The sequence below is a fragment of the Prionailurus bengalensis genome, chromosome F2 (genome assembly GCF_016509475.1).
Source record: "Prionailurus bengalensis isolate Pbe53 chromosome F2, Fcat_Pben_1.1_paternal_pri, whole genome shotgun sequence".
Taxonomy (NCBI): Eukaryota; Metazoa; Chordata; class Mammalia; order Carnivora; family Felidae; genus Prionailurus; species Prionailurus bengalensis.
This window is the reverse complement of record NC_057353.1, coordinates 39,931,036-39,940,991: the sequence shown is the minus strand read 5'-3', so window position 1 is coordinate 39,940,991 and position 9,956 is coordinate 39,931,036. Positions and strand designations below refer to the sequence as shown.

The 9,956-nt window shown below is 38.3% G+C and overlaps 1 protein-coding gene across 6 annotated transcripts in view; it reads left to right on the top strand.

The window, feature by feature from the left end:
- The first annotated feature begins 300 nt into the window (after nt 1-300).
- The window catches only part of TRIQK (triple QxxK/R motif containing), a 139,502-nt gene continuing 129,846 nt past the window's right edge, over nt 301-9,956 (top strand). For 5 of the 6 annotated variants that reach the window (XR_006300506.1, XM_043601363.1, XM_043601362.1 and 2 more), the window contains exon 1: nt 301-435. The gene's annotated coding sequence lies outside the window, so the exon portion shown is untranslated. The remainder of the gene's footprint in view (nt 436-9,956) is intronic. The other variant, XM_043601361.1, reaches the window with a different exon arrangement.

Sequence of the window (9,956 nt, the reverse complement as noted above, 5' to 3'; positions counted from 1 at the left end):
GGATGCTCCCCGGAGATTGGGGATGGGAGTGTGTGTGCGTGTTTAGCTGGGAAGGGTTCAATAATGGAAAGAACATAATTTTGTCTTTCATAGTTATAAAACAAGGCATAGCCCTTATTTTTAATTTCTATGGTCATTTTGTGAGTCAGGTATTAGAGCTTGGGACTCGCGTCAAAACGAAGGAAAGGCCGAGGGGCCGACGCCTCGGCGACCAGGACCCGCGCAGAGGAGGGAGAGAGATTGACCAATCGGAGCGCAGGCTGGGGACGGGTCCTGTCCCTCTCCGCCAAGCCCCGCCTCTTTCCGTACAGCCCCTTGGGAGTAGGGGGTGTGCAGCCTACTCGTCCCGCCCCTGCCTCTGAGTGACAGGACCGTGGACAGCAACATTTCCAGCAGGACACGAAGTTTGTCGGCCCTTGCCTTGGCTGAGCTAAGGTGTGTGTGTCCGGCGAGGGCGAGGGGGCTGGGGCGGCCCTGCCAGGGAGGCTCGGGGTCCGGGACTGAAAGCGGGCGCACGTCCTTAGCGAGTCCCCAGAGCGTTTAGGAGATGGTCGTTCCTCCCTGAGAGCGGCGCTTGGGCTGGCTGGGCGTAGGGAGGCTCTGGAAGACCGGGAACCCGAAGCTAGGGAAACCCAGTAGGTACGGTAATCACTTAAGGACCCCTTCCGGCGTGCAGGGAGCTCGCGGTGGGGGTGGGGACGGCGAGCACGGAGTTGGGGCGGTGGGTGGGCGTGGCCGCCTCTGTTGCTAAGGAACGAGCGGTTCCCGCCCTGCCAGCGTGTCTGGCGCCGGCGCAGGGCCCTGGAAATTTTAGCTCCACCCACCTCCCGAGGCCTCTTTCTCGTTTGGGGATTGGCTCTCTTGTGCTGTCAGTTAATTCGTGTCCTGTTATTTTACAGTCCAGCACTCGGGGTCTCGTAGTTCTTGTTCTGGCTTTTCTCTGGTATTACTCCACTCCGTACTTTTACCAGCCTTCCCCTTCTTAATAAATATCTGCAGACCAAAACATTTGCAGAGAAGAGCTTCAGGCAGCGTTGAGGTGGCGTTATTTGCACGGGGTGGTGGGAGGGACTAGGGTGGGATGGGAGGAAAGGATCTTTGCTTGGTGCTTGGTGAATCCCTGGACCCACAGGGTGTTGGTATCCATGTGGATGGCTAGGAAAAGGGGGAAAGGATATCTAATGTCTTCTACCTGGAATTATTTTTCTCTCTGCTGTAACGTTTGAGCACAATGAGCAGCTCAAGAAGTTGAGGCAGTTCATTTTTGGACAAGCTCCAATACATGATTTCCCTTTCCAGTTCCTACTGTGGAAAGTGGGTGATAGATACTAATTGAATCAAGCCCCTCGGCTTGATTGGCCCACATTTAATGATTAACTGTAAGATGGTAACCACAGATAACCATTTCAGATCTCTTTGCTCCTATCATTTGGCCCCAAATGATTGAGCAGAACAAACATTCCAGAGAGAAAACACATAAGGAGCTAAAGTCTACTTTTACTTCCTTCTGCTAGGTTTACTGTATAAATCTACAAGAAGGAAGCTTGTGCTTCTTAGAACACTGAGGAGAACCTTGGCCTGTAAGTCAGAAAACTGTCAGGGTTAGGGAATGTTTGTCCTTGGCCAATAACCTTCATAACTGTTTTCTCATCTATACTTTGCCCTTTGTTCCTAAAAATTAAGGAGGAATAATTGATTATGAAAGTATTATTAATAATTTACACAGATGTGAAGTGTTATTGATTCCACTTTATCTTTTTGTCTATATGATCTGAATTTGTAAACACATAGAAGTATGATCATTTAGCTTAAAGTAGTTTCAAACCTCCCTTGGGACTTCTCTTATCATCGGGTTATTTAGAAATGAAGCAACTCATTTATTTGTTGTTGATTCTGCGAATACTTCTCGTTAAGTGATGCCTTAAATATCTTGCATGACACTTTTTCTCCCCCTTGACATCACTTGGTTTTTCAAAGCATATACATAGCCTGAAAGGATTCGGAAAGATTACCTTCTAATCTAAGGATGAATGACCTTCTTGATATCATGTACTGCTTTGAGAAGCTAAAGAAAGCTATTGAGTCTCCCCTTAGAGAAAGACACTGTTTGAAGTGTAATTGGACCCTGGATTAAGACCCTGTTTTGGGTCAACTTCTTGAGGGATAAGGAAATTATTCTCCCCCTTGCTTCATACCAAAGAGTGACTGAGAACATAGCTGGGAACAGAATTCGGTCTTTGTTCTTTCTTCCACATTGCATTTACCATAGCTTAATTTTAGTTCAGCATCTTAAGCCAATCTTTTTTTTTTTTATATAACCATTTAATAAGCAGGAACTACCAGTGCTCAATAAATTGTTGCTGTCTTTCAAAACCATGTAAACTGTAATTTTTTTCAAATGCCTTTTGATTATTCTCTTAAAGGATATTCTTATATTTAAGCAAGTGAAAAAAGAAATCATTGTCAAATATTTTGCGAAAATGTTAAATTGTATTTTTGAGATAAACATTAAAAACATAAACTTTCTCTTCTATCACAGTCCATTTTGGACAAAGAAAAGCTGATTATCTTTATGCCACTTGAATACCATTACCTGATTCCTAGAACTCTTTTCTTCAATTTGAATCATCTTTCATACTATTTTAATTTTCCATGGCCAAAAAGTATTGTGATTGGTTCCACTATGGCTTTTTTCGTGATTTCTGTATGAAAATAAAGGCTATAAATAGCCTAAATTTTCCTAAAGTTGATTTAGGTTTATCAATGAAAGTGGGCATATGTGGTAGACATTATCATCAGAAAGGGAAAACACTGAAAAGAGAAAATATGTATTGCTTTTTTAATAAACGTAAGAGTATATAGGAGCACATGTCATTTTCTTTATCATTTATAATTTTATTTTATCTATTTAGTATTTGGCTATCCCTTTCTCAACTCCATTTCTGGTAGAGAAACTGACATAAAGATAAATGGATTAGAGAAAGCATTCTACTGGAATTACAGTTTTTAGGGGCTCAATAAATAATCGCTTTATTTTCCCTCACTCTCTTGGGTGTGTAAACAGACAGAGGGAGTTTGCAATATCACCTTCCTTACTAAAGAGCTGATTTGGCATAGTGCTTTGGATGGGAGACCCGAAATGAGTACTAGTACTTTCTGCCTCCTCCTACCTCCTACCTCCTGCCTCGTCTTTTCTTACCTCTTTTCTTAAGTGAGAGATCATTTCAGTTTGAAGAAAAGGTACATTTATCCAGAATTAGCAATGAAGTAAAAGAAGGAAAAACTCTAGTATTGACAGGTTTCTAATAGCTAATATCTACCCATTGGAGTAATATGGACCAGTGGATTTCAGCCGCCAGTCACCAATCAGATAACTCTCACGTTGGGAAGCTGTGGATAGGAGTAGGATCTGAGGCCAGGACTGTTAACCTAGTGCTCTGATTTTCCACCCTAGATGATCCCTTTGGGTCTTTTGAAATAAGTGGAGGTGTTTTTAAATTATTACTGTGTCTTTAAAAGCTTATGGCTTTTGGGACCCTGAAGTTTAGGAATGGTAAGTATTGTGTAACATAGAGGTCCAGCTCAATGAAGAATTTTCTTCCCACACTCCAAGGCCAAAAACATGTCCTTTGAGAACTGCTGTTCCAGTGGAAGTTCCTCTACATGGAGGCATGAGGCTAGACGAGATTTCACCCTAGTCTTTGTTCTTCTGTGTTCTTGTTTTTGTCGTCAATAGATTAAGCTCTAAGTGTGAAGGTCTTAATAAAAATACTGCTTAGAAAATAGCTATTTTTTGGTATTTTCCAAGAATGACTAAAACAATGTTAATAGAAAATACTAATGCATATTTTATAATATTTGATATCCTCAAAACATTTCTAACTGAACAGAGAAGGATCTAGAGTCTAAGAGCTAAATCTTTTCACACCTGGTACATGCATTTAATCCTTTCTTGTATGACAGAAATGTTCAGTATCTTTTTTTAATGTTTATTTATTTATTTTGAGAGAGAGAGAATGAGCATAGAGGAGGGGCAGAGAGGGAGAAAGAGAATACCAACAGGGTCCAGACACTGTCAGCACAGCATGGGGCTTGATCTCACAAACCTTGAGATCGTGACCTGAGCCTAGACCAGGAGTCAGAGGCTTAATGGACTGAGTGGGCCACCCGGGTGCCCCAGAAATGTTAAGTACCTTTGTGATGATAGAGTGCAATAGGTATATATTTTCTTGAAAAAGAAGATGATTTCTTAGCTTCTTAACTTGGAAATGCTAAAAAACAATAGAAAGATAAATACTGTGTACTCAGAGGTTTAACAAATTCTGTTTTGTTGAACCTCCTGTAAATGAGAGGATCTTATGTATTTTCAAGCCACTGAACATGGAGAATGACAGCAGGAATAAACAGCAACTTAGTTCTTCTATAATAGTGTTATGCAGTGACGTAGTTGTGCATGTCCAATTGGACTGAAGACCTTAAAATTTTGGCAAAGACAAAAGGAAGAAAACCCTTTTTAACGTATTTTAGATATTAAAAATATTCAGATACTGCTGGTTGTAGACTGATAAATTATATGGATACCTGTGACAAAATCCTAATTGTGGATTACAGTTTATAACCTACACTAGACAGAAGGCACACTGGACTGAAAGTTTTAGACTAGGCTCCAGCAATAGATAAATTATTTGGGGGTGAGGGGGTGATAATGTTCCAGGCATCAAGTTCCTTATATGTGAATATCTAGAATTGAAGATTTGTGGTGTTCTTCCATTTTTATGAAGAATGTGCTTGAGCATTATAGTACATTCTCATTATTCACAGTGGTTCAATATAGCATGAATGTCTCTGGGCAGGGGCATATCAGGTTTTTTTTTTTTTTAAGAACCAGTTTATGGGGCACCCAGTTGACTCAGTTGGTTAAGCCTCCCACTCTTGATTTTGGCTCAGGTCGTGATCTCACAGTTTCATGAGTTTGAACCCTCTGTCAGGCTCTGTGCTGACAGCAGGGAGCCTGCTTGGGATTCTCCCTCTTTCTTTGCCTCTCCCCTGCTTGTGCTCTCTCTGTTCTCTCAAAATAAATACATAAACTTAAAACAATTAAAAAAGAATTAAAGAAAAGAACCAGCTTCTGATTGCATATTGTCATTTTCTAGGGGTCCGTTATCTGCCTTTTCTCCTCTCCTCAATATTCCACCCTCACACCTCCCATACATACATACATTTGGAAAAGAGGACTGTGTAGAAATGATCTCTATAGTCTCTTTCTTTTTTTTTTAATTTTTTTTAGATGTTTATTTATTTTTGAAAGACAGAGACAGAGTGTGAGCAGGGGAGGGGCAGAGAGAGAGAGAGAGAGAAAGACACAGAATCTGTAGAGGCTCCAGGCTCTGAGCTGTCAGCACAGAGCCCGATGCGGGGCTCGAACTCACAAGCCGTGAGATCATGACCTGAGCTGAAGTCAGACGCTTAACCGACTGAGCCACCCAGGCACCTGTCTATAGTCTCTTGCAAAGCCAAAATATGCTGGATAACAGCATTCGAAATGAATAAAGTGGAACAAAAAATCCCACAAACCCAAGGAAAAGGTAATCAGCAGAAGACTCAGGGGCATACCTGTGAAAAACAAGGAAGAATTTTAAGCTAAAGAACATTTGAGGAAGTTCTTTGACATGTAGCATGTGCAAGAATTCATGGTCTCTATGGGCAGGAGAACTCCGTATAAGAAGAGCAGACAATGATTAGGTGACAGTAGAAAGACTGTAAGGTAAAACAAAAAGATAAGGAAAAACTAAAAATGAGAACTGTATTAGTTTTATATTCCAGCTTTAACAAACTACCACAAATTTAGTGACTTTAAAAACCTCAAATTCATTATCTTAATCTGCAGTTCAGAAGTCTGAAATAGGTCTCACTGGGATGAAATCAAGGTTTTGGCAAGGCTGCGTTCCTTTCTGGAGGCTCTGGGAGGGAATCTGTTGCCTTGCCTCTCCCAGCTTCTAGTGGCTGCTCACATTCCTTGGATTATGACTCCCTTCATCTTCAGAGCCAGCAACATTATATCCCTGTATTTTTCTGTAGTCAAATCCCGTCCAGACCACAGCTAAGAAAAGTGAACTGCTTTTAAAGACCCACCTGGATAATCCACGATAATCTCTCCCTTTTGAGGTTCTTCATTTAATCACATCCATACAGTCCCTTTTGCCATGTAATCCTCACAGGTAATATTCACATAATCACAGGTTAGGGAATCAGGACCTGGGCATCTTTGAGGGATGCATTATTCTGCCTACCACAATGACATATTAAAAAATCTATATTTGAGGCAGTAAAGAACAGAATTGATATTCCTGCAGAAAATTTAATCAGTATGAAAAATAGACTTGAAAAGTCCTCCTAACGTAAATATTGAATTCATGAAAAGAAAGTTGATATGTGGAAGAAAAAGAATGAGGTCCACTCTATGAAAATTTAGGGTTTTTGAAGAAGAGACTATACTATTGACAATTGTTCCTAATGAAGAGAAGACAGTATTTGAAAGAAAAAAAAAAGTTATAAGCAAAGAGGTAACAGGAATCAAAACTTTTTTGAGCTGAAAAAGTCATGGGTGCAGAAAGGAGTTACATAAGATGTGACGACTCAAAGAGACACAATATCAAAAATTTTTTAAATTAGTATAATGATACAGAAAAAATGCTTCATATATGTAGAAAGAGAGAAAAATAGCATATTACCGTCAGGAAACAAAAGTTAGGCTGGTCTCAGACTCCTTTCCTATAGCATTAAATAGCAGAAGACAACAGAGCAACATTCTTAAGAGGGTTTTCTGTTTTCTTTTTTTTAATATCCATGCAGATTGTATTTCTTGTGTAATGGCACAGAAAACCACTCCTAAGGTTATAAGGGACCTTAAACTCCACCCTGTTTCCTTTTTTGTGGGGGGAGAAAACCTAAGACCTACAACAATTTATTAGAAGGTGATGTAAATGTAAAAGCCATGGCATATTAAAAAAAAAAGCTGATAGTATATCCTAGAGTTCTAGAATATTGATGTGGCTCTAAATAATTATGTCAAATCTAGTTAAAAATTGACTATGAATGTAAAAAATTGCTTGCATGAAAACACCTGTAGCATAAAAATTAATTCAGCAACAACAATCCAGATGTAAATCACATTTTGTGATTTTATGATTTATATATGCCAGAGATGAAACCTGGTAATTTAAGAGGATGGATAGACTTTAAACTATACCTAAAGCATTCTTCAGCAAACTTGGATCCATGGGTTTCCCAAATCTGGCTCAGTGCTTGTTTTTCTATGACCCGTGAACCAAGAATAGTTTTTACATTTTTAAATGGTTGGGGGGAAAACAAAACAAAGCAATAATGTTTTGTAATGCAAGCACGAAATTCAAATTTTGTTAATAAATGAAGTTTTACCGGAACACACCTACACGTCTGTTTACATATTGTATGTGGCACTAAAATACCAGTGTGGAGTAATTGCAACAGATAGGCAAATGTGTGGCTGTGCTGCTTTGCACTGCTCAGAGCACTAGGAATTGCTATGACAATTATAGTTTGATTTTGCTTCTCAACCTTCAAAGCCTAAAAATTTACAATTTGGCCCTTTATAGGAAAATTTGGCAACTCCTGACCTAAACTGTAAACTTAAAAAAATGGAATTTTCTTTTTATTTCAAGGCACCCAGATTTACTCAGCAATTGCCCTTCAATGTTCTGCTTACCCTAGCATTTCTTTGGTCTTCTATGGACTGGCGTTAAAAACAAGTCTATTGGGGCGCCTGGGTGGCGCAGTCGGTTAGGCGTCCGACTTCAGCCAGGTCACGATCTCGCGGTCCGAGAGTTCGAGCCCCGCGTCGGGCTCTGGGCTGATGGCTCAGAGCCTGGAGCCTGTTTCCGATTCTGTGTCTCCCTCTCTCTCTGCCCCTCCCCCGTTCATGCTCTGTCTCTCTCTGTCGCAAAAATAAATAAACGTTGAAAAAAAAATTTAAAAAAAAAAAACAAGTCTATTATTTTTTACATTTAATCATACAAAATTTCTCTTTTGTACCTCTGTGCCTTAAATGAAACATATTCATGTGAAGATTTTAGAATTTCATTTCCAAAGACATTCAGTTAAATATCGCAGTACTGTTAGAAATAGTAGCATTTTATTATTGTATGCCAAAAATCTATGTGTTTATAGAGATAAGCATGTACTGTATTTAACAAGTGAGGTATGTATCAATCAGTTAATCAGCAAAGATTTGTTTGGCAGGTACAGATGAATTATATAGAGGAAGTGGCTTTGGAACAAGGTTTGGAAGGATGCCTGTGAATTTAACGTAGATAAGGCTGGGGCTAAGGTAACAAGGCAAAGAGAACAATATTTGTAAAGCTACTAAGCTGTCAATAGGATCACATAGTTGGGAAATGAAAGAAATTCACTGGCTGGAACACAATTTGGAGAAAAGTAGCTAGAGTTGAGGCAATAAAAACCATGGTCCAGGCTGAGAAAGCTGTCATGTGCTACACAAAGCAATTTTTATCTTATAGGCAGTGAAGATCCATTTTAGATTTTTGTGCTGTAGAGCCAACATGATCAGATCAGTATTTTACAATAATAGTTCTTAAACTTTTCAAATACAGCATTCCCTAAATTTTTTTTAATGCTATGAATATACAGTCATGGAACAAAAGTTGCATTGGGCTATACCCACATATGTCCTGTTTATAACAGAATTTTCCTTGAGGAAGGATACATAGGCAATCCACTAATTATCGTAGGAACTTATGTGGTATGGAAACTTTTGTGAGCAGGTTGCTAAATAAACAAATAATTTTAAATTTTCAAAAGATTAAAAAGTTGCCTATAATGGAAAAAAAAAAAGATCTGTCTGGCTTCTCCTGTCTACACAGAACTACTTTAAAAGACCAAACATAATGTATTATGTCAGCACACTGCACCAGTGTTATATATGGCTTATAAAAACTTTATTAGAATTTGAGATGATAGATGTTTAGTTATGGATCCCTTGAACATATTGGGATTTTCTTTTCTTATATATTTAAAAAGCAATGTTTAATGCTTAGCATTTCTTCTAATAAAATAAGCGTATTTGTTTTGAATGCCTCTAAAGAATTTCATTAAAACCATATCTCATTTTAAACATTGATTTTGATATGTAATAAAAAATAGTTTTCTAGGTAATATTGTCCCACATTTATATAGATCCTTATATTTAACACATTATTTTCATAAAAGCAATCTCATTTCATCCTTACAGTAATCTCTGTGATACATAGAACAGTTCTTTTCTCCATTTTATAGGTTTGAAATCTATATCTCAGATGGATGATATGGATATACTCTTCCTTATAGAGGAAAGTGAGTGTACTCTGTGATCGGATAGATTGCATTCAAATCTGTGCCCTTTGTTAACTGTGTATGCTTGGAAAACTCACTTAATCATTAGGAAACTTAGTTTTCTCATTGGGGGTTAATTGTACTTGTCCCACATAAATGTTACGAGACTTTCTGATAATACATGTGACGTGCAAAGCACAAATGGAATCTGCTGATATCATTATTGTTGCTAATATTTGTCATCATCATTAATAAGTGTCCAATACCCATTATTCAAATTTTCAAAATCCAAAAGTTCTGCAAAATAAATTTTTTTCCAAGTTTGCATAAATTGAATTGAGGCAAAACCATACTTAAAATAGCATGGGACTATTTATGTCATCTTTATTTTTCCAGTCAGTGTTAATATTGATAAGATTTTACTATGAAATATTAATGTGCTGCCCCTACTTTCCTCCAGGAGTGTTATGTAATTATGGTAAATGGGATATATTACTTTTCTATAATCTGAAAACCTCCAAGGCACAACTGGCCCAAACATTTTATTGTATTTTTTATTTTATTTTATTTTATTTTATTTTATTTTATTT